The sequence below is a fragment of the Engystomops pustulosus genome, chromosome 3 (genome assembly GCF_040894005.1).
Source record: "Engystomops pustulosus chromosome 3, aEngPut4.maternal, whole genome shotgun sequence".
Classification (NCBI taxonomy): Eukaryota; Metazoa; Chordata; class Amphibia; order Anura; family Leptodactylidae; genus Engystomops; species Engystomops pustulosus.
This window is the reverse complement of record NC_092413.1, coordinates 17066003-17091605: the sequence shown is the minus strand read 5'-3', so window position 1 is coordinate 17091605 and position 25603 is coordinate 17066003. Positions and strand designations below refer to the sequence as shown.

Below are 25603 nucleotides of genomic sequence, written 5' to 3'. Positions count from 1 at the left end.
TAATCGTTGGCCGGAAAAACGGAAAAATGTCCTCCTCATATCCAATAGTTTTGCATCATCCGTCTAGTGGTCCAGTCTGTTGAGGTCACTACTTTGGTTGTTTGGACCATAAACCCAATGTCAACTTCTCTACATAAATGTTAAGATTAAAATTATTTACAAAATTTTTTCTGAGGATTATAACCTCAAGATCAGTATGGGGTGATTTGCAGGAAGTATCAAACCGGAGTATTTTAGGTCCATCAGATGTCATGTTACTTATTGTCCACACTCCATCTAAACCAGTGGTTCTAAACTGGTGTTCTATCGAACCCTCGGGGGTTCGGTGATTCGGTCTCAGGGGTTCAGCAGAGCCTCCGCCACAGAGGTCAAGACACACACATATTTGTTTTTTTTACTAAAGAAGAGTTCGGTGAATGAGCATATGAAACTGGTGGGTTCAGTACCTCAAACAAGATTAAGAACCACTGATCTAAACACTTGTAAACACAATTGTAATTTTGGGAATTACCTCTGAATATAAGTCATAACCTATGGCTCGGGAGCCACATGTGGCTCTTTTGTTGGCTGCATCTGGCTCTCAGACAGATCTTTAATATATAGTGATGGCTACTCTGTGTGTCTCTTAGACTGATCACTTGACACAGGCAGAGATGTTATCCCCTTCCTACGCCCTTTGTACGATCCAGGTGCCAAGCCAGGATCAAAGAGAAGGGCGTGGGAGTGTTGAGGAACTGGCTGGGGGCATGTGCACCTAAGTGGCAACGGGTCCTCACCAGAGCCCGCCACAAAGCAGGATGGTCTTGCTGCAGCGTGGTACCACCAGGTCGTTCCACAGGTGCGACTTGTCCACTGTGGCCAAGGTCGTGGTACAGGATCACTAGGCAGTCTCGTGGTCAGGAACAGGCAGACGGTCAAGGCAAGCAGCAATGATGCAAGATCGAGGACAGAGCAAGAGGTCAGGGCTGGCAGCGAAAGAGCAAAATCAAGAACAGGTCCGGGGTCAACACTTGGGAAGGAAATACTGTGGAAAGCTTCCTTATAGGCATGAACCACTAAGATCCGTTGGGGAATGCTGGGAGCCGGTGGTCTTTATATCTGGGAGTGCTGGGAAGTGCTGGCCCTTTAAATCTGGGAGTACCAGAGTGCGTGCACTGGCCAGCCGGGACAGGAGCGGGAACATGGAGAGGTGAGTGAGCTCGTAAAGAGGCGCCGCCACGGAGAGGGGGAGGGGTGTGTCTGCGATCTGAGACGTAGATCGCAGGGGCACCCGTGACACTGGGACTGCCTATCTACTGGGGGGGGCATGTGCATATTGTACGGCTCTTACGGAATAACATTTTAAAATATGTGGCGTTCATGGCTCTCTCAGCCAAAAAGGTTCCTGACCCCTACCTTATAGCATAACATAAGAAACAGGCGTAAATGATTATCTCGAAAAGTCGTTTTCTGTTCAAACTTTCGGTCCTGTGAGCCTGTAGGACCATTCTTGTGGCTCTGAAGATGGCACACAGGACTTGTTCTATGCAGTATAAATTGCACATATGTGACATAGATAGTAAGTCATAATCTGCTAAATCCTCTTTACATTTATATCCACAGGACTGTAATAAATTCAGACGTTCACCATTTGTCTGCACTGAGCTCTGAATGGTCAATCAAGCAGTGGATGGTCATTTCATTTTGAAACATCAATTTTAGTATTTTTTTTACAAAAATAGGTATAAATAGAAAATAATAATATACAGCAACTCCAAAAAGCATCAGAGTATGAATTCAACAGCATTACATTTATACAAGGCCCACGTTAAAGCCAGTAAGTAGAGATGAGCAAACCCCAATTTTAGGTCTGGCGTCCTCTGTTCTACAATTCCAATATGTAGCTATACACCCCTAGAAACTAGGCATGGCCGTGATTGGCCAGGTGTATCCAATCACAAAGAAAAAGTTGCCTGATTGGCTGCTCTGTAGTTCTTCAAACAACATGTTCAGGTTAGGCGTTGCTGCCAAACAGAGGAACCTAAAATTTGGTCCGCTCATTTCTACCTGTAAGCTCCATTTTGGTAATACCCGCCAAAGTGTGGTAATAATAATATGGCCAGCATTGAGTATTAAAATGTAAAGTTCTTACAATTAACATATTTCATATGATATTTGAGTATTAGATGAAATCAATTTTCTTGATGGTTACACATCAGAAAGACTTCAAATAATACATAGAACCTACGACCTACGTCTATGGGGGTCTAGCTAAATGTGTTGGCCAATTATCTAAGTCGTATGGGTTTATGGGTTTATCAAAATTCTCAGCTGCCTACAGATGACATAGGAATCATCTTTTGGCTTTCAACTGCCCTGCCCGGACCTAAATAGTAGTATAGTATGAATAAAATAAGGTCCTGGCAGGGTGATTGCTCATGGACAGATATAAATCACATGACCCTCCATATGCAGCCATTTTATGGTCAGGAATCTCTGGCTGATGAGGTAAAAGACAGGAAAGCGGAGCAGATCTATTAGTAAATGTATATTGGTAATTTACCGAATATCCTGCACCCCCCCCCCCCCACACACACACACACACATCTCCAAAAATTTAGAAAAAAAAGGCAACCCCTTTTAATTACAGTTAACGTATATAAGATGAGGGTCAAGAGGGGGGGGGGGGGGTCTGTGCAGGAAAGAAGACTAAGTAAGGCACATAAGACTGAAGCATCGTGACCATGTTTACTAGAACAAAGAGAATCATCTAGTTAAAAACATGAACATTTTTAACGTTTTCAACAAAACACAATCCAAATGTAAGTGGGTTTCCATGACTTATCTGATCGTTGGGGGTCTTATAACTGACCAGCCCATAGTTCTTTGGGCCAGACACTACACAATGCATAGAATCTGATGTAGATGGCTCTGTGGTCTATGTAGTGGCCACGCACCATTACTGCAGGATCGGCTTCCATTGAAGTGAGTGTGTTGTTTTGGGACCAAACAGCTGAAAAGTACGGGGGATGGAGACCCCACCCAATAAGTTATTGATGGTCTATTCTAAAGGTTAAGCTATCCATAATAAAATATGGACAACATCTTGTCCATCCCAAGCCAACATCAATCTACAAGATGGTCCACGGCAGATCATGATCTGATTTATATTACATAATGGCACACCATCATGATAAATCTACAAAACGCGTGGGATTCAGTAGAATTGTTCTGAACATGAAGGCTTTTAGCCTCTAGCTTCAGATATGACTAATGTCTTAATTATTGGCCTGTGTAGATGATAATATTAAAACAGGAAAAAAAAGAACAGCACAAAGGTTTTCTGATTGTATGTGAATATACTATTTAAATTTAATGGTTGGAGTGTTAAAAATAACTAATTTTGGAGAAGGGGGGGGGGTAAGAACACAGTTCTTCAAAATTCCTAAAAAATCCCCTCATTGTTTTTTTTTTTTTTACACTTAAAGGAAATCAATCACGTCGATCTATCTATAGCAAGTCGAGGTGGGCATGGCCTCCTTGGGCTAAATCCAGAATCTCATCCCCGTGCTTTCTCAGCATGCAGCAGTTATGTCATGTGACCAGAGGTCACAGGTCCTTTAGCCTCTTAACATTGCTAACCACCATGCACATATCTGAGCATATGAAATCACAGCAGCCTACATGGAGTGGAGTAGAAGTCCATGCAGGCTGCTGTGATTTTATTTGGTCAGATATGTGCATGGTCCGATATGTGCATGGTCAGATATGTGCATGGATTACTAATGTTAGGAGGCTAAAGGACCTGAAATAATGTCACCCTGATTCCCTGACATTAGACCACGCCCCCAAATCGTTCTGGATACCATGCAAGTTTATAACTCTAATTTTATTTAGATGTAATGGAAACAATTTTTAGCTTAAATAAGGGTGTCCTTTAGTAACTAGGGCTCTATGTGAACCAGCCACTAGGTGTATTTATGAAAAATGTGGCGAGAGGTTCCCTTTAAATGTCTGCCCCAATAAATTTGGTGCCAGGGCTGATAAGTCCACGACCCAGTTGCTCAGTACTAATCCTGATGCACTGGGGGTGACCAGGCCAAAAACATTTTACTATGGCATTGCTCGTAATGTAGTTCTCTTATGCTGTATTCACTCACCTAAATCTTGTGGACCTGTGTAGCTTGTTGTTCTAAATGTACTGTATTTTTTGGACTATAAGACGCACAAAAAATCCTTTGATTCTCAGAAATCAAAGGTGCGCCTCATAATCCGGTGCGCCTTATATATGAACCTAGATGTTTTAGCAGGCATTTATTGATGATGCGTCTTATAATCCGGTGCGCCTTATAGTCCGAAAAATACTGTATAGCCCATTGTTTTTATGTATGTGTTCTGTCCATGACTGTATGACTGATCCAATACAATGGGGCAGATTTACTTATCAGGTCCTGTCGCGATGCCGCGGTGCATTGTCTGACGAGGATTCGGGTCCGGCGTGATTTACTAAGATCGTGCGCCCGAGTTCCTACAGGTGTCACTGCTGCGCCGAGGTCCGCCGGAGTTCACCTACTTCTTCCCAGTGCATGTGAGTGCTGATCTTGCGACACAATTTGTTTTTTAAATTCCGCGTTTTTCCCGAATCCAATGCCAGGCCACCCGATTTCTGTTGCGTGCAATCCGGCACCGATGTGCCACAATCCGATCGTGTGCGTCAAAAACCCGGGGCAATTCAGTGCAAAACGGAAATATTCGGGAAACCAGACGTAAGTGCCGCTTTCGGACCCTTAGTAAATGTGCCCCAATGTCTAGGATGTGTGAAACACCATCAAATAGGGAATAGGAAATGCCTTTGTTTTTTTTTATAGGCCCAAAATCAAGAGGACTGAGAACATACATGTGAAATACAGACATGAGAATAAGACCTAAAAATTGCAACCCATTTATGGACAATCTACGGGTTTAGTGATACTATATATTTCTATATATAGTATAAAAAAGGTTGTGGAATACGATGTGCAGTGGAAACAAAATGTCCTCACGTCGTAATGTGTTTAAAAAATAAAGTAGATAAAGTGAATAATGCCTAAAATGTGTAAAAAACACAAGATCCCTCTCTAATTATAAGCATTTGCAGTCCGAAAATTGTGATTCTTGAAACAATATCTGACATATGGGAAGAGAACGGAAGCAGCTGGTCATTAAGGGCTTCTCAAGTCTATTTAATAACGCTCTTGGACAGTACAAAAACCACGCACTCGACTAAACTGAGAAATAATCCTTTCTTTAATTTCTCCAAAATCATTTCAAAAATAGCAATTCCGAGCGGTCATTGAGACAATGCCGAAATGTAAAACTCTCCATGATGTTACAGAGGCTCCACGAAAAGCACCGGTGAGAATTATCAATTGAATATTTATATTTGCGGATTCCTGGACTCTGGAATTTGCTTTTTAACACAATTGTTACAGAAATCTATAGGAATTGTGAGTGAATTAAAATGAAAAGATATAGGGGGTCATTTACTAAGGGTCCGATTCGCCTTTTCCCGACGTGTTACCCGAATATTTCCAATTTGCGCCGATTTCCCCTGTATTCCCCCGGGATTTTGGCGCACGCGATCGGATTGTGGCGCACCAGCGCCGGCATGCGCGCGACGGAAATCGGGGGGCGTGGCCGGACGAAAACCCGACGTATTCGGAAATACCGCCGCATTTAAAAACGGAAAATGTGTCGCTTGGGATGCACTTACCTTCACTTGGTCCAGCTTGGTGAATTCCAGTGCGTTCAGATGCTTTTCAGCGCAGCAGCGCCACCTGGTGGACGGCGGAGGAACTACCTTCATAAATCCCGGCCGGACCCGAATCCAGCGCAGAGAACGCGCCGCTGGATCGCGAATGGGCCGGGTAAGTAAATCTGCCCCATAGTCTCCCTTCACTCGTTTGCTGGCTCATTTAACATGGGTCTAGGTGTGCGGAGAAAAACTTGTAGCCCAATTTCAATAAGGTGCAAGTGATAGACCTAGCAAAAAAAACAAAATAAGAAAATGATGAAACTGGTGCCAAAAATTTTGAAAATTATATTGAAAAATGTTTACGCCATAGAAACCATAAAAAGGGGTTGGCCCCTCCTTTACATAAGTTGTCATGTGCCTTTACGGCCATGTGAATAATCCCTGAATGTTCGTCAAGTGATTCAGCATTCCTGCTATACTGTGTGCAGACTGTCTGTGCTTTTTTGTTTACATTTTTATGCCCTGCTGAATAGGAGGAGCAGCAGCAGGACTCCTCCTGCTCCCTTCCCCTCTTCCTGTCTCTAACAGTTAGGACTGACTGCGAGAAGAGAGACACAGTGGGTGACACCATAAGGATGGCCTTGAGCAGTGATAGAGAGGAAGCTGTGTATATGGTGAGAGGGCAGCATGGTGAGAACAGGGAGAGGCTGAAGCTCTCAAAGGCTGTATATACGCCCCGGTATGAGATAGATAGAAAGATAGATATGAAATAGATAAATAGATTTTGCCTGTTTTGCAATAAAACCCTTCCTTTTTCACCATTTGGAACAATAAATAGATCGATGGATAGATAGATAGATAGATCGATGGATAGATAGATAGATAGATAGATAGATAGATAGATAGATAGATAGATAGATAGATAGATAGATATATAGATAGATAGATAGATATGAGATAGAGGATAGTTATAGATAGATATGAGATAGAAAGTTATGATATACATAGATAGAGATGGATAGATATGAGATAAAGAATAGGGATAGACAGATATATACCAACATGGGGAGAAAAAAAGAACTGGACCGCACATCCACACATCATACAATGATCTACTGCCACTAGGCTACATTATATAACAAACTCGAGGTTCTTATTTACATTTTGATCAAATTGTATAAGCCCACCAACCACTTCAGGTCCCTACGCTATTATGTGCGGCATCTCATGGCGTCCACCACCGCTGCAGCACAGCGCCGGCAGGGACCAAGACCTGGTTGCCCCCCAGCACCCATACTGGCAGGCATAGCCCCCATGGCTCCGGGCCCCGGGCTCCCACCAGCACCGCACCACAGAAGCGGTGGACGCCATGCAATACCGCAAAAATGTAACTAAGAACCTTGAGTTGGTTATATAATGTAGCCTAGCGGCAGTAGATCATTGTATGATGTGTGGATGTGCGGTCCAGTTCTTTTTCTCTCCTCATGTTGGTTTAGTATATTCTATCCCTTCATTTATTTTGTTTTTTGCCTGGTACCAGCTCTCCACCCCATTCGACCCAGGTGCTTTTAAATTAGCAGGAGACTGCATATAGGGGCCGCCTACTTCTTCTCAGCTAGTGCCTGAGACTACATGGAACAGTGAGTATTCAACACCTGTTCACACATGGTGAGCCTTTTTCCTGTTCACATGGTGCGGTATTGCATGGCGTCCGCCGCTTCTGTTGTGCGCTGCAGGTGGGGACCCGGGCCTGGAGCCATGGGGGCTATGTCTGCCAGTACGGGTGCTGGGGGGCAACAAGGTCTTGGTCCCTGCCGGCGCTGTGCTGCGGCGATGGTGGACACCATGTGATGCCGCACACAATAGCGTAGGGACCCACCAAAAAGAGGTCACCTTGAAGTGGTTGGTGGGCTTATACAATTTGATCAAAATGTAACTAAGAACCTCGAGTTCGTTATATAATGTAGCCTAGCGGCAGTAGATCATTGTGTGATGTGTGGATGTGCGGTCCAGTTCTTTTTCTCTCCTCATGTTGGTATAGACAGATAGATAGATAGATATGAGATAGATATGAGATAGATAGATAGATATGAGATAGATAGATAGATAGATAGATAGATAGATATGAGATAGATAGATATGAGATAGATAGATAGATAGATAGATAGATAGATATGAGATAGATAGATAGAGAGATAGATAGATATGAGATCGATTTTTATGATATAGATAGATAGATAGATAGATAGATAGATAGATAGATAGATAGATAGATATGAGATAGATAGATAGATAGATAGATAGAAGGATAGATATGAGATAGATATGATATAGATAGATATGAGATAGATATGAGATAGATAGATATGAGATAGATATGAGATAGATAGATATGAGATAGATAGATAGATAGATATGAGATAGATAGATAGATATGAGATAGATAGATAGAAGGATAGATATGAGATAGATAGATAAATATTCTGCAGTGATGTATTTCTGGAAATATCTGTCTCTAGTTCTTCTTCTTAATGGAGTGATATAAAGCACAATGATGACAATACCCTCCGCGCTCTTACAATATCTCGGCTTCTTTTCCACAGTGGTTCTTTTTGTACTTGGAAGCTTTACATTTTCTTTTCTCCCGTTTAACACTTCAACCTTCCACTTACTGTATACATTTCGCTGCCGCCTCCGTGACAATTCCCCCGCTTCGTGCCGCCAACCTCCTTACATGCCAAAGAGTTGACAAAATCCTCTTCATAAAGAACAGGCTAAAAGGAAGAAGTAAAACATGACAGTACGCATTGTGTACGGATTTTGTAGTGACTGCAGAAGAAGGAGCCCCACAACGCCGCGCGTTACACCTAACCTTTTAAAATAGTTTACTATCCGCCATCAAGGCCGCGGAGGCTGCTTATGGCGTCTCTTAAGAAGAAGGAATGTTCCGTGGAGAATGCACAGATGCCCCGCGTTCTCCCAACGCTGCTATACAAAATGAGATTTACATAAAAGGTTTCATCACAAAGTTACCGCCATTGTAGACACACAACAAATACGCAACGACTTCATTACACCCAATGATGGCCTGAGATAAAAAGCTAGATTCTTCTATTCACAACATCTGGAATTTACATTCTTTACTTGAATTCTGAAAAATATGTTGATACAATAACCGGACGAGGTTCACTGCGACAGAATGGAGAGGTGGTCACTTTACTTCACTTTTTTTTCAGCTCATTTAGATTACAGCTTTGTATATGGTCTTAAAGATAACAGTAAAGAAGAAATCTTTTAGTCCATTATGAATTAACCTGCCTTGGGTCTACCTAAACCACACTCATAATATATAATATAGGACAAAGCATAATAGATGTCTGGTCCATATCTAGGACCAGGGCCGGTGCCAGTATTGGGCATAGCAGGTCAAGTGCCGGGGCCCACAGCTGCTGGAAGGGTCCATATAAGGCTACATTCACACTGCCGTATGGGGGACGTATATACGGCCGACGTATATATGGCCGATATACGTCCCCCATAGACGGCAATGGGCTCACGGCACCCTACGGGAGCGGTACGGTGCGGCACACGTGCGGCACCGTACCATTTCGTACCCGGGAAATAGATAGGACGTGTCCTATCTTTACCCGTAATACGGCGCTGTGCGCCATATGTTCCTATGGGGAGGGGCGGGGGTGAGCTGCGCTCACCTCCTCCTCCTCTCCCCGTGCACTGCCGTTGCTCGCTACGGTACGGTACGGGCGGGCAACGGCAGTGTGAATGTAGCCTAAGGCTGTACATAAGGGGGGCTGTAGCTAATGAATCCATAAAGGGTGAGGGGGGCTGTAGCTAATGAATCCATAAAGGGTGAGGGGGGGCTGTATATAAAATAACCATGAGGGGGCTGGGATGGATAAACTAGGGAATATTTTAGGGAACAGGAGACTTTAGTTTCAGACTTTTTAATGCCACCATGTGAGTTTACTGCAAAGGGGCCCACTGAGGCTCTGTCGCCCAGGGGCCTACTGATACCTGGAGCTGACCCTGTCTGGCAGAACAAGGGTCTTCTGACAACCTTACTGCTGCTGGACCGGGCATGAGCGTCCACTCTTCATTTAGATCTTTGGAAGCTTCATAACCAGCTATTTTGCAGCAATTTTTTTTACAACTATTTTATCAGCACATTTCAGTTTTTTTAAAGGGGTTGGTCACTTTAATCTAATGTTTTTGTGGGGCAGGTTTACAATGATTACTGTGACTTACCTTTATAAGGAATTCTCCAGTGTTGTCCCGATCCTCCCGTGTGATCCAGCGGCCTCTTCTCTATCTTCTCTCTTCTCCTTCCTACAGCCCGTCCTGGCCACATGCCTCAAACAATAATCTTTATTTATATAGCGCCATCAAATTCCGTAGCGCTTTACAATTAAATGCTTATTTGGTGTGCTGACCCCTTAACTCTTTCCTCTCCTAAACTTCTTCAACCTTGGACTATTCAAGACACTTTTCTCAACATGAAGGTGCCTGAGCAATAGGGTTTCTAGCTAGCTATGCTTGAGAAGGGCCGAGAAGCCAAAACTTCGCAGGGTAAAGAGAGTTGCTTGTTATTTCTTCTTTTATAGCTTGTGTGTCAGCTATTCTGTCTTAAGATCTAGACCTTTTCTCTGAGCCATTCTCTTTTTATCTGCCCTGACCTAATGCCTGTATTCTGGACTGTACAAACTCTGCCTGCCCTGACCTTAGATTCACCATCTTTCACTGAACAAAGACTACTACAAGTAGTGGCTCCTGGTGGTTTCCCATCTGTGAAGTCCTCATCTACATATAAGGGTTAAGGGGTAATAACCAGGTAACTACCCTATGCAAAAACCTCACGTTAAATCTGTTCAGCATCCAAACTAGATTGCCCATCAATGTCTGAAGAGCCAGGCAAGGAATGTGCGTGTTCCAATTCCTCAACTCGTGATAGGACCTTAGCAGTCCTGAAAGCTTACTTAAGCTATTAAGAGCTATTAAGATTTCAGGAAGGTCATTTATTTGACATAAAAGCAACAGGAATTTTTCCGATTCCCTGCAAATATGGAAGAAAAGGAGCGGTCATTTAGATTTAATTGTACCTGAGATAAGCCACCATCAGAGATGCAGAGAGCATCTCACTCCTCTCTTCCTATAGAATATATATATATATATATATATATATATATATATATATATATATATGGGGTTAAGCCTAGAATGCATGTGTTTAAAGGTTTCAAAAGAAACGCTATGGGGCAATGTGTATGACATGACCGGATGATATCCGATTCAGTAAAGCCATCGAGGGTATCAACATGGACAAGAAATTAATATTAAAATGTCTCCAAAGAAGCAGTTTTACAATAATACCGAATTTCCAGACCCCAAGTTCTGTAGTATGAGATACCTTCAATGAAAGGGAATACATCAGGACATGAAACCACCCACGGTTCCTTACAGAGCAATATCCCTATTGCTTTAATTTTTCTGAGGCTGTAATTTTTTTTTTTTTTTTACACAAGTCAGAAAAGTACCCCCCCCCCCAGCTTCAGTGCACATGTGTATGATCTTGGGTGCATGCGCAGTGAAGGCTTAACCCCAAAGGACTTGTGGGTGGTTAAGTGACCCCAAAGCCACTGATAGGTTCCCTTTAAGCATCTCCTATAGTTGTCTGAAAAAGAATTAGGTTTTGCCTGGATTGGGTAACAACACTATTTTGGGATGGGCAGCTGATCGCAGGGAATCCTACTCTGAAACTCCCAGCAGTCATCTGTAATCTGCAGGAGAACCTGCCGAAAACTACTCAATTTCCCTGCAGCGCCGCCACAGACCAAATTAAGTATTACATTGTGCATTGTTGATTTACAAAATGGAAAAATCAATTATCGACCAAAAAACTTTTTTGTGTTTAGACTTTTTACAGCTTACAATACTTACATGAGCAAAAACACCAACAGGCCCTGAATCTGATCTGAATGACCTGACTAAGCAGCTGCAGAATTTCAGAATACCCCAGCTGCCCGTCCTCTGCCATCGACAAGCTGCCAGCTGTATGTTATAGCCATCTGGACCTCCCGGTATAGACCCATATTAGATATTCAGATTCTCCACTCGAAGAAGGCAGCAGCAGCGGTAACTTTGAAAATCTCTGACCATACAGCGATTTACATGATAGAAGTATTGGAAGGTTCACAAATCCCAGCATGCACCACAGCTTGAAGTTCCCTATGCAAACCGTGTAATCTAGAAGAAGCCAAAGACAACACAAATTGTTACTTTCAATGATTTGAAGCCTTCAATCAAAATCTTCCATTGCAAATCTACATATAGATGTTCCCTCCTTCCTGCCTCATCCCTGCTAGGCAATTGTACTCAAAATTTAGCTCAAATACATCTCAGGTGTATGCAAATTAACTTGAAAAGCTACTGGGGCAAGGAGTAGCCTCACCGAGCGCCTATGCTAAGGCTTCTCCACGACCCTATGCCAACTCCTTGTGGGTATCCTCCTCATTCAGCTCGCGCATGCGCACCAGCTCCACCTGCGGCAGCGAATTCTGTTGACCTGTGCGCATGCATAGCAGCTCCTGCATCAATGTGATGGGCGTGTGCACTCTGATAGACTGATTCCTATGCAGAGCATTGCATGCTTCCTCTCTGACAGTGCACATGCGTGAGCTGAATCGGGTGCGCAACGGGAACCCGCAAGAAGGCAGCAGTCCAGAGGCGTGGAGTGGCCTAAGCACCCGGTCCTTGGCAAGGCTACCTGGCACCCCAGCAGCCTTTCAAGTTAATTTGCATACATATAAGATAAGGTTTTAATAAAGTCTAAAGTCTAGTGTAATGGACTTGTCAAAACCAGTATGGGCTGAGGCGGGGATGAGGCAGGCAGGAGGAAACTCCCATCGGGTCTACAAGACTCTGTACGCCTGCAAAGGTAAACTCCACTAGGGGAATGACTTCCTTCCTGACCTAGGTCTATAGCCTCTCACCTAGACAAACCAAATCTCTACACTGTACTGATGACATGCAATAACATCAAAACAGCATTGTCCCCTGTTGGGAGTCCTATTGGTTTGGTTATTATCCCATTTTGGCAGTAAGATTTCTGGAATATCAGTTGGCGCCAGAAAATGGATTTTTAACCTACTACCCCACCAATAACTGTGCAACACTCAACGTCTGAGAGGTGCTTGTAGCAGGCAAAACACTACAATTAATCTCAAACTAAATTTTCCTATTGGTTTGTTTACAGTTTCATTGCCTACATATGTGTTTCCATGGTAACAGACGACAAAGAGATCCAGTGTTGTCAGAAACGGCAGTATGAACTCTTCCATGACTACTAGACACAAGCTGTGTGATGAAACTAATACATATATTATTCATCTACCAAACTTGAGTACAGACTTTGCTTTTTGGAGGTTCAGTTCTACTGAATTTAAAACAAAAACTCCCAATATTGCTGGTTGGACATTAAGATATTCTATTCTAGCAACCAGCACAGTTCCAGGATTTATGAAACCACTGAGTGAAATGTTGTCATCCATATTATGAATGAACCTGGGATCGACCAAACAAGACTTACAAGGGTATTCTCATAGAAGGTCTTAATTTCTTTTTTTCAAGTTTTTCATACCAGGGTTTGGGGATTCTCTGCCATTCTTCCTTGAAGATCCTCTTCAGTTCCCTCAGGTTGGATGATAAACATTGGTGGACGCCATTTTCAGGTCTCACTAGAAATGCTTAATTGGGTTTAGGTTAGGGCTCAAGAATGGTCACAGAGATGTTCTGAAGCCTCTGCTGTGTTATTTTTTTAGGGTCATTGTCATGTTGGAAGATGAACCGTCGGCCCAGTCTGAGGTTTTCATCCAGGATATCTTTATACTTGGCCACATTCCTTCAATTGCAACCATTTGTCCTGTCCCTGCAGCTGAAAAACACCCCCATAGCATAAAGCTGCCACCACCAGGTTTCACTGTGTTTGGCAAGTGATGAACTGTGCCTGGTTTTCTCCACCGCATTCATTTGTCTTACACAGGAAAGGTTTCCATTAGCAGACTCTGCTATAAAGCCCTGACTTGTTGAGGGTTACATCTCCCATTTCCCTACTGCATTTTTAGAGCTCAGCCACATCTTGGGGTTCTCCCTTACCTCTCTCACCAAGGTTCTTCTCCCACAATTGCTTAGTTTGTATGGACGGACAGGTTGAGGAAGAGTTGGTCATCCCAAACTTCCTTCCATTTAAGGATTATGGAGACCACTGTGCTCTTCAGAACCTTGAGTGCTGTAGAAATTTGTTTGTAACCTTAGCCAGATGTGTCTCTGATCTCCTTGAGTAGTTCTTTAGACCTCATGCTTCTCATGTGCTCTGACGTGCACTGTGACCTGTGATTTCTTATATAGACAGGTGTGTGCCTTCCCTAATCAAGTCCAATATGTTTAAATAAACACAGCTGGACTTCAATGAAAGAGTAGAACCAGATCAAGGAGGATCAGAAGGAAATGGACAGCATGTAAAGGAAATATAAGTGTCACAGATGGGGCAGAGTGCACACTAATGAGCAAAAAGGGAGCTTTTGTGATCTGACCAATTGCCTGCAATTAAACAAAGAGTGAAAACTTTAAAGGGGTCTAAAAACTTTCCATACACATGGTATCTTGTGAACAAGGCTCTTTAAGTAGCTGGATTGATATAGTGGACAGATAATAATTTTATAAACAAATGTTTGAACCCCACAGTTAAAGGGGGTCTACCAGCTCTAAAATAGGGAGGTTGCTTTACACATCTAACAGTCCAAAATCTATAATTGAAGAGAAAATTTGTTAGGTTCTTGGTGCATCAGAGGCGGAGTTATAAGTACTTCCTTCATTTGCTTCTTATTTCTATAGGTGATGTCAATAATTGGGCAACAGGGTGGGGATTTGACAATATAAGTAGCATAAAAATAGGAACCTGCCCTAATGATAAGTCATTTGAATATCAATAAAAATTGAATTTTTCACTGAAATTTAAAATTATTGGAAAACATGCAAAATATATATGGAAAGATTCTAAAGTTCTATACATAATTCTGGTTTTTCGTGGCATTCCATTATCATTATTATTCTAAATCCAAAAATTAGCGGAAGTAAGAATTTTTTGGAAAAGAATGTAGAACCCAGACTTCTTCTGCTAAGTGATTCTTCTATATATTGGTCATCCTGTTTATTGTCTGCCCTAGACCACGACCTCTATGATCTTCAGTTTTTGACTCTAGATTTAGGCAATTGCACGTGAACCCTCAACAATATACAACACCTGAGTCCACAGGAAAAGTGAAAATGAGTTTCTATCTGCACCCACCTTGGTCTTCCGGGAGATGAAGGTACAGAACTGCATATCCTGCTGGTACATCAGACAAAGGAACTAGAGACACGGGTCAACACTCCGAGCCAGGAAGCCCCTGGACACTGTACAGCAGCAAACATCCTGCAGAACTTTACAATTCCCTGATTTTATTTCAGAACAACTCAAAGAAAACAATACACACAACTCTGACCTCCATAAAGTTCCCAAATATTAAGCCCAAAGAGGGGGGGGGGGCAATAAGAAACCGATAAACTTCCAAAAATACACAGATAAATAACACATTCGTCTATATCAACAAGATGGAAAAATAATATATACATTTTTTTAAGGTGAAGGTCATATCAAATTAAAGTTTAATCATCCAATAAGAAAAAAGTTTGTCAAACTTTCTAATATAGTAATAACTAGTAAATAAATAAATAATAGTATTCCCTATATGAAAAAAACACCAATCTTTACTTGTAACTTTGTATTATCACTAATTCCTGAAAGTTCATGAAATTATGACATTCTGATCCCGAAGCCAGTCTTAGGTCTTGTCCCTGGAGAGATATGTGATCATACCTTTGTGTGTGTTTTTAGTAGCAGCAGGACTGTGAAATATCGTTTTCTATTCCAGGATTACTGGAGAGCTGTCCTCACATTGCTGTGCTCTTATTTCTCTGTATTGAACTCCTCTACAGCCTCTCTCATTTGCCCTGAGCCTAACCCTAACCCTTTTACAGCTTTTACTCAGAGTAGAGAGGAAGAGCTGTGGGGTAGTTTCAAGCGGAGAACTAAGGGCATAACAGGGTGAGAACATGTCCCCAGTGCGCTCAGAGTAGTTACAATATTGGAATTTAAATCCATTTTTCTCAGCCTAGCTGATACTAACCTAAGATTCGTAAGATAATTCTTTTAATAATACACAAAGTTTTTAAAAAAGTTTTATGAACTTTTTCACCATAGAATGATTAGACTTTATCTAGCTTATGCTTTATCTAGATATTCACATATTATACTCTAAATATCTATCAATGCGCAATTACATAATGAAAAAAACATTTATATACTGTATTTTACTTATACTTTTTTTATATTCTACAAGGAAGTGTTGCAAGTTTAATACAACTGATACTGATTACTGATTCCCTTACACAGGATCGTCCTGGCCATTCCTTGGCCTCTTCTTCAAAAATTATGAAAGTCACAGAACAATATTTCTGTTATTATAAGTGCAAATGTATCATTGAATTCAATTCCTCCCAACTTTTGTGTCATGCAAACTGGGGCAAACAAGGAAAAAATCTTATGTCTTAAGCCTTTCCACAATATCCTACTCCAACCCCCCCCCCCCCCCTTTGTGATACCCTATACGGTATAATGCCCCCTTAACCAAATATTATAACCCCACCCCTGTTGTCCTGGCCCCTCCATAGCTTAATACACTTCTTTGTGGTCCCCATACTGTATAATGCCCCCATTGTGGCCCCCAAATTATGCTCGACTTTACCTATCTCACTTAGGCCCTTAGGCACTTTTAATACATCCCTTTCTGTAACCCTCCTCTTAATGTGTATCACCTATTTATAAAAGCCAATGTGCCCATCTCTAAAATAATTTTAAAAAATGATACTGACCTTTCCTGCCCCCCTCAGAACCTCTCCTTCTTTCTATTCCCACTGCATTAAGCAGCTCTGAAGTGGGACGGCTCAATGATGTCATCACACTGCGCCTCCCAGCCACAGGGCCACGGCTGCCAATGGATAATCTACTATAGGAAAAGTGATGCACTATGGAATTGTGAGGGAAAGTCTATTCAGATAAGACCAATTGCTACTGTGGTATTTGGCTCTAATTTGCCCTACAGCTGGGGGCAAAGTTCAACCAGAGGCATTTATATGAATTCTATGCTCTATGGTGGTAATAAAAATCAGGCTTACCTGCGACAATTACACATATGTTCCAATTTCTGCAACATATAATAGCAATACTTCATAATGAAAAAGTTCTAAAACAAACACGAACAACTTGTAAATGATTTTTATGAATTCATTTTTATTGTTACTATTACTAAAATACTCAAATTATTATTTTCAGTATTTCGTCGTGATTTCCTATTACTTTTTTTATTACTATTTTTACTAGTGTTATTGCCTTTATTACTTATTTAATCTTGTTTTTATTATTATCATTATTATTTTTATAAGTATTAATTTTATTTTTATACAGTATTTCTATTAGTAGTTGTATTGCTTTTGTTTCTATTATCACCATGCTTTTTATGATCAGTTTTATATTATTTTACATGATTTATTTCAATATTAGTATTATTTTTATATTATTAGTAATAGTAGTAGGATTGTTTTGCTCTATTATTATAATTCTATTTTTTTTATTATCATATTTCTTTAGTAGTGTTATTTTTATCTTACCATTAGTTGTAGTAGCATTAGTAGTGCTGTTTTTGTTTCTGTTATCATTCACTTTATTAACTTTTATTATTTTTATAAGTAATATTGTTATTTTTATTTATCTTGTTTTTTTTTTTAATTATAACATACAATGGGGGTCATTTACTAAGGGCCCGATTCACGTTTTCCCGACGTGTTACCCGAATATTTCCAATTTGCGCCGATTGTACCTGAATTGCCCCGGGATTGTGGCGCATGCGATTGGATTGTGGCGCATCGGTGCTGGCATGCGCGCGACGGGAATCGGGGGGCGTGGCCGAACGAAAACCCGACGTATTCGGAAAAACCGCCGCATTTAAAAACCGAAAAAGTGTCGCTTGGGGAGCGCTTACCTTCACCTGGTCCGAGGTGGTGCATTCCGGCGCGATGAGATGACTTTCAGCGCAGCAGCGCCACCAGGTGGACGGCGGAAGAACTACCTTCATAAATCCTGTCCGGACCCGAATCCAGAGCAGAGAACGCGCCGCTGGATCGCGAATGGACCGGGTAAGTAAATCTGCCCCAATGTATATATATCTTGTCCAAATTCTGCTAAATCCCCCCCCCCCTTCCCATCCCCACTCTTTCCTGATCACTAACATGCCTTAGTGATGGGTATAAATATCCATACCTTACTATTTCTATATGTTGTTGTAGTAGTATAGTTTTTGTTTCTATTATAATTGTTGTTTTTATTATTTTGGTTAAAAGTAAGTTTTATTGTTATTTTTAAATTACTACTTGTAGTATTACAGGTGGTCCCCTACTTAAGGACACCCGACTTACAGACAACCCATAGTTACAGACGGACCCCCTGTGACCTCTGGTGACCTCTCTGGATGTTACTATACTCTCAGGCTGCAATGATCAGCTGTAAGGTGTCTGTAATGAAGCTTTATTGATAATCCTTGGTCCCATTACAGCAAAAAATTTTGAAACTCCAATTGTCACTGGGACAAAAGAAAAAAATTTGTCTAGAACTTCAATTATAATATATACAGTTTTGACTTGCATACAAACTCAACTTAAGAACAAACCTCCGGACCCTATCTTGTATGTAACCCGGGGACTGCCTCTATTGTTCTTTATTTTTTATTCATTATTGTTATCATAATTCATTTTATAAGTATTGCGGCTATTTTTATGTTACTATGAGTAGTAGTAGTAGTATTTTTTTCTATTATTATCGTTATGATTGTTTTAGTTATTATTATTATCATCATTATTTTAGTTATTTTTTTTTTAAATATTATTAATATTATTATTGTAATTATTTTTTTTATAATATTAATAATAATATTAATAATAATAATTTTTAATAATATTAATATTATTAATAATATTTTTTTTGCAGTGTCCCTTTAAGAAGATGCATAATCACACAATGTATCATCTCATCAGCTATGAATTCCATACGTCTACATTATCATTATTATAAACACGCGGCTTCGGGATGGGGGGGGGGGGGCTTCCATGCCCTTTGAGGCCCCCCCCCCCCCCGTCTCTTGATTTCCTATGACCTCACCGTCTCTCCGTTGTTAAATGCTCAGTTAACAGAACAGCATGCTGATGCATCTCGATGCCATTGAATGTAACATATTTCCTACCTCTTCTGCCCTATTCAGCATTTGACCCCAGCGATGGGGGGATTACAGCGTTAATTCTCTGCACAGTGCACATTCTTCACAGACTTTCACTAAATACTGTAAGCCAGCTGTGGAGCAATAGAAAAAGTGAAAGCGTACCGTCTGGTCCTAAGCTGTGCGCACACAAGGTCGCCATCCAATTGGAAGGGAAGCTGAATTTTTTAAAAAAAGAAAGAGGTTTGACAAAATTTTAATCCTTGTCATTTTCATTTCTCGTACCCGGTGGATTTGGGTGATTTTATTTACACTGTCAGCTTGAGCCTAGGGATTGAGAATGAAGCTTTTATGGAGATTATTAAAAGTACATACAGTAGAGCGGAGGTAGGACGAGTGACTGCAAACGTGCATGCCCCCCCCCCCCATCGTGTATCGTTTCCCCGATCATGGGGGAAGGGGGGGGAAGGGCGCTGCACCTGCAAGACATATCCAATGTGGAAAGGGTTAAAGAGCGCAGCATAAAAGACAGCCTCTTATACAGACGATATACACACACACGCGCGCAAACAAAATGCTACCGTGACCTTGTACATGAACTTGACGCCTCTAGGTAAGAAGAAGCATTGACAGCCTCTGAATGTGCAGATTACTGCTTAGCTATATTAATTATTATTATTATTATTATTATTATTATTATTATTATTATGATGATGATGATGAATCCTGACTCTTTTTTTTTTTTTTTTTGCCTTATAATCTGAAAATCAGCACATATTTGACGGCTGGCGGAGCACGAGCTGGCCAGGAAGGCGGAGTGGAGGAGCTCTGGTCAAAGAATGGGGGTCATTTACTAAGGGCCCGATTCGTGTTACCCGAATATTTCCGATTTGCGCCGATTTTCCCTGAATTGCACCGGGATTTTGGCGCACGCGATCGGATTGTGGCGCATCGGCGCCGGCATACACGCGACGCAAATTGAGGTGGCGTGGCTGAACGAAAACCCGGCGGATTCTGAAAAACCAACGCATTTTTAAAAAAAAAAAGTGTCGCGAGACTTACACTTACCTTCACTAGGAATAGGCCGGTGTACTTCAGTGCATTCCAGTGGACTTCAGCGCAGCAGCGCCACCTGGTGGACGGCGGAGGAACTACCTTAGTGAATCCCGGCCGGACCCGAATCCACCGCAGAGAACGCAGCGCTGGATCGCGAATGGACCGGGTAAGTAAATCTGCCCCAATTTCGCCACTATGGCCAATAATAGGAAAAGATAAAGCTTGTTGATAGAGAATATGATAAAAAAAAAAAAAAATCGACTTCTGTTTTGTGTTCACAGCTCACGTGCAGAGCTATGCGGAATATGGTAACAAACTGAAAGCAAACGTTGTGTACAATCTGAATTCACCAAAATGGGGCAGATTTCTCAATCATTTGCTAAGGGTCGCGGATTGCACTTGTGTCGGAGTGTGTGTAGAGGTGTTTATGTGGTGCAGTGTTTATATATGTGTGTTATGCATATGAAGTGTATGTGCAAAGTTTTTTTTCCGGACTATAAGGCGCACCATCAATAAATGCCTGCTTAAACATCTAGGTTCATATATAAGACGCACCTGAGTATAAGGATGGATGACCAGCAGGTGGCAGACCTGTGCACAGTTTAAGGCAGCTGTTGTCTGTAAGTACGGTTCATATATAAGGCGCACCGGACTATAAGGTGCACCTTTGATTTCTGAGAAAATCAAAGGATTTTTAGTGTGCCTTATAGTTAGAAAAATACGGTATATATGGTATATGTGTATTCTGATGAATAACATGCAGTATGGGGTGGTAGCAAGGGTTTAGTTACTGTATATGGGGAGGCGCACCGGGGCGCACTGGGGTCTTGTTACACCACTGGATACACAAGATATATAATTTAGATAAGGAAGTGAAAGACAGATATATGCAATATGTGCAGTTTGCCAGTGTAGTGTATAGTGTAGTGTATAGGGGGCGCCAGATTTGGGAGTTGTGCCGCACGTTCTGCATGAATCTGGTGTCCCCTGCACAGCTCCGACAGAGTGCACCAACTTTTTTGGTGCACCTTTAACATGGGCCGTGTGACACATTTCAGATAAATGTGGTGAAGGGTTCGTCTGAGCACCAGAATGTCCCTTTTTGTTCAGAATTTGTGTTGCGCAAGGAATAGTGTAGCCGTGCCACATATGTGGCCCAAACCCTTCTTATATACATGTGCAAACAATTTGCACTATAAAGAACATGCAGGGGGTCATTTACTAAGGGCCCGATTCACGGTTTTCCCGACGTGTTACTCGAATATTTCCGATTTGCGACGATTTTCCCTGTATTGCCCCGGGATTTTGGCGCACGCGATCGGATTGTGGTGCATCGGCGCTGGCATGCACGCAACGGAAATTGGGGGGCGTGGGCGAACGAAAGCCCGACGGATTTGGAAAAACCGCCGCATTTTTTAATAAAAAGTGTTGCGGGACTCGCGCTTACCTTCACCAGGTATAGGCTCGTGCATTCCGGCGGACCTTGGGGAACTTCAGAGCAGCAGCGACATCTGGTGGACGGCGGAGGAACTGTCTTAGTGAATTACCGGATGACCCGAATCCACCGCACAGAACGCGCCGCTGGATCGCGAATGGGCCGGGTAAGTAAATCTGCCCCGCATCGTCAGACAGAAAACTTGCAGGAGCTTTAGTAAATGTGAGCCATTGAGCTCTGAACTTGCAGCTGCACAAACAGAGATGTCAGAGAAAGTAGGAATTTAGTGACTTATTAGTATTTAGTGACTTATTAGTATTAGAAGTTAGTAGTTTACACCAGTACAGGTGCAGAAAGTTTGATATTTATACATATTTATTTATCATACGCCTGCGCTCGTGCTCCAGCCTCTCGAAGTACCCAGCAGGCGCCTGCGCCGCGTTTATTTTTTACGCCATCAAACTTTCATAGTCAGTTTTGTCAAAACTTTAAAGGGCACATTGTTTAAAGGGACTGTCTTAGGAACGCCGTACAATCAGAGAAATGAAATGAAAATATCCTGGAAGAAAATACATTGGGGGGGATGTGTTTTTTTTTTCCATGATATTTTTCTTAACGTTCCTGACCCGCTCTGTCGCCTCGTGGGGGAGGTTTTGTATTTCAACTCTGTCATCGCTGTTTGTGACACTTCTGATACTTAACAGAAAAACTGAAAGACGATAAGTCATTTTCGACTTCTTCTTTCTCACAACGTAGGCTTTGCTTCAATGTGTTAGAACCTAGAGAACATACTGCTCTCCATCAAATACAACCAGGAATTCCTACAGGATTATTTCCTTCCTCTCACCCTCTTGAGAGCAGGATGAGATCAGCACACTTGAGATGTTGAGAACTTGTCAGTTTTCTGTGTTAACCTAGGACTGATAATTCTGTAGATATCAGGAACTCAATTAGCGCTGCTGCTCGTGACACAAGACAACCGATTGCAAATGCTCCCAATAAACCAACTGGAGGAATTTCCTTAAGACTCTATGGGGGTCATTTATCTTTTCCTTCCGTTGGTGTTTTTGTGCCTTTTTGTCGCGTAATAAGCTGTTTTGGGCTTATTTCGTGCTTTCTTTGAGTGTTACGCTTCAATTCGCCGCGCCCTATTTGTCCTAACATTGCACCTCTTTGCAGATTTATTATATTATTGCACCTATATGGGCGCAAATATTTGCGCAATAACATGCCAGTCCTGACAATGCTTAGGAAAGGCAATGGTATAATTTGCGCAACAAATTGCGCTTTTTTTTTAAATTTGCGCCTGTTAAAGGAACAAAAAAACTCCTGCATTTGACAAAGAGCCAAAACGACAAAGATGAGGTGCAAAAAATAGACTTACAAAAGGCGCAAAAAGAGCTCAGAGAAGGGAGAAATAAGATAAATGACCCCCTAAGACTCTAGAACTCTTACAAAAACATAGAATTCAAAGACTACATTGGGGCAGATTTACTTACCCGGTCCATTCGCGATCCAGCGGCGCGTTCTCTGCGGTGGATTCGGGTCCGGCCGGGATTCACTAAGGTAGTTCCTCCAATGTCCACCAGGTGGCGCTGCTGCGCTGAAGTTCCCTGAGGCCCGCTGGAATGCACTGAAGTTCACTGGCCTATTCCTAGTGAAGGTAAGTGCAAGTCTCGCGGCACTTTTTTTTTTTTTAATACGGTGGTTTTTCCAAATCCGTCGGGTTTTCGTCTGGCCACGCCCCCCATTTCCGTTGCGTGCATGCCAGCGCCGATGCTCCACAATCCGATCGCTTGCGCCAAAATCCCGGGGCAATACAAGGAAAATCGGCACAAATCGGAAATATTCGGGTAGCACGTTGGGAAAACGCGAATCAGGCCCTTAGTAAATGACCCCCATTATGTCTATCTCCAGCCACTAATAGGGGGAGCTCAAGAGAATAATAATAATAATATTAGAAAAATAATAATGCAATATACAGCAATCTCTTAAACTCCCTCTGTGATGTGATCAGAGTGTTACAATGACAAAAGTGTAACTGTCTATAACACCAGACGGGCTAGGGTAGCCCCTCAGGCTCATTAGCATTCATTTAAATGGTAATTTTAGAAGTAAGGAGGCCACAAATATAAGAAGATTACCACAGTCACGGCACCTGTAACAAGGAGTAGGTGTCCCTGGTTGATCATGATGGATTTTGATGGTAGATTTCCTTTACTAGACTGCACTGTGTGACCATCGGAGACCTTTAAATTGTGAAAAAACACCCCAAGGCTATATTCACACGATCGTATGGGGGACGTATGTACGGCCGACATATATAAGACGTATATACGTCCCCAATGAATGGCAATGGGCGTGCTGAGCCATACGGGAGTGGTACGGTGAAGCACACGTGTGGCACCGTACCAGCCCGTAGCCAGGAGAAAGATAGGACATGTCCTATCTTTCTCCGGAATATGGCGATATGCGCCATACATTGCTATGGTGAGGGACGGGGATGAGCAGTGCTCACCTCCTTCTCCTCTCCCCGGCACCGACGTGTGCCCGCCAAGTTATGGTACCACGGGCTAACGTCGTGTGAATGTGGCCTAAAAAGATAATCGTGAGTCTATGACACTAGAGTTGAGTCATTCATCATTAGGCTTCATGGTCTCAAATGTGGACAGTCAATGTGATGAAGACATTTAGGAGTTTTTTTTTTTGCATTGGATTTTTATTGTTGGCTGATTTACACCTTTGCAATAACAATTGTGCATGGAGGATAGTCTTCGTGACATTCACACTCTTGGTGTGTGGTATTATCCATTCAGCGAGTAGACCACCCTCTAAAGTAGTCTTTCTTTAAGATTCGTCCTTGGTCTCTTGCTTTTATAGATGCAATGTATTCAAAGTAGGTGGATGGCGCTGTCCTAGCCTCTCAGCATTGGCATTCACAGAATAGTTATTTGCGTACAATTTCTGGAGACTTCCATTATTTAGCGAAATGTGATATCAGTCAAGTGAGTATTGTCTCCCGATACTAGAAATTCAATCAAAACACCAAGGTTTCCTGTAGTTAGCTCTGAATATCTAATACTTTAGAGTTCAGTTGAAGGAGCTTCTTCTCTGTTCCTTTCATCTGACCTCTTCCTCCTTAACCATGGCTTCATGTGGATCCATCCCCAAAGCCCAATCTAAGAGGCAGATCCTTGACATGGAGCAGAATGGGCTTCATTATTTTTGTAGAAGTAGAGTCTTCACAAAAGCCATTTATGTATTTCGTGGGCTAATAGCAATTCATGGACAGGTTATTTGCTATAACAATAGTAAACTCTGAATTAAAACCCTTTTCCACTTGTACATATGCCAAGAACACCTGAGCTGGGGGAGGAGACTAGTCATCCGTTCCGGGATAAGGGCCCTTGGATTCCTTGTTAACAAAGTTTTGGAGGTCATCGGAGTGCAAAATGGCAATATTCAACAGTGACGTCAGTTCAAACTGTGTTTTAGAGGACAAGAGGGGGTCATGTACTAATTTCCAGAACAACTGAAGCAACATCGGTTCATCCAAAGCTAATCAGGAACAAAAAAAAAATTGGGGTAGATTTGCAACAAATCTATGATTCCTTGAATAGATACAATTAACTCAATTAGTAACGAAGAAAAAACTTAACATTGGAATCCTTAAATCTTCCATGAAAATACATCATGATTAGAGATGAGCGAGTATACTCGTCCGAGTATACTGCTCGTTTGAGTATTATATCCAAAAGTATTTCAACTAGATGTACTAGGTAGAAAAGATTAAACTCACTATGAATTATGCAAGGAAAATACAAATAGTGGTTAAAATATAGCTTTTACTGGAATCGTTTAAAAGTGAACAAACAGTAATCTGGCTTCGAGGAAGTTATGTGGACGCACGGTGCCCAAAGGTGAAACAAAGGGAGAAAAACAAAGCAAGTGTGAGCCTGGTGGCCTCCTAAAACAGTTCACAGTTATTGATGCAACTTTTCATGCAAGAGAAAAGGAAGCTCA

General features: G+C 41.9%; 1 long non-coding RNA gene across 1 annotated transcript; it reads right to left on the bottom strand.

Annotated features, from left to right (window-relative positions):
- Positions 1-13758: 13758 nt before the first annotated feature.
- LOC140120411 (uncharacterized) lies at positions 13759-17032 on the bottom strand. Its single transcript, XR_011853771.1, has 3 exons — positions 17000-17032; positions 15072-15205; positions 13759-14323 (listed from the first exon to the last, which is right to left on the bottom strand). It is a non-coding gene; the product is annotated as an uncharacterized lncRNA (long non-coding RNA).
- Positions 17033-25603: the final 8571 nt, after the last annotated feature.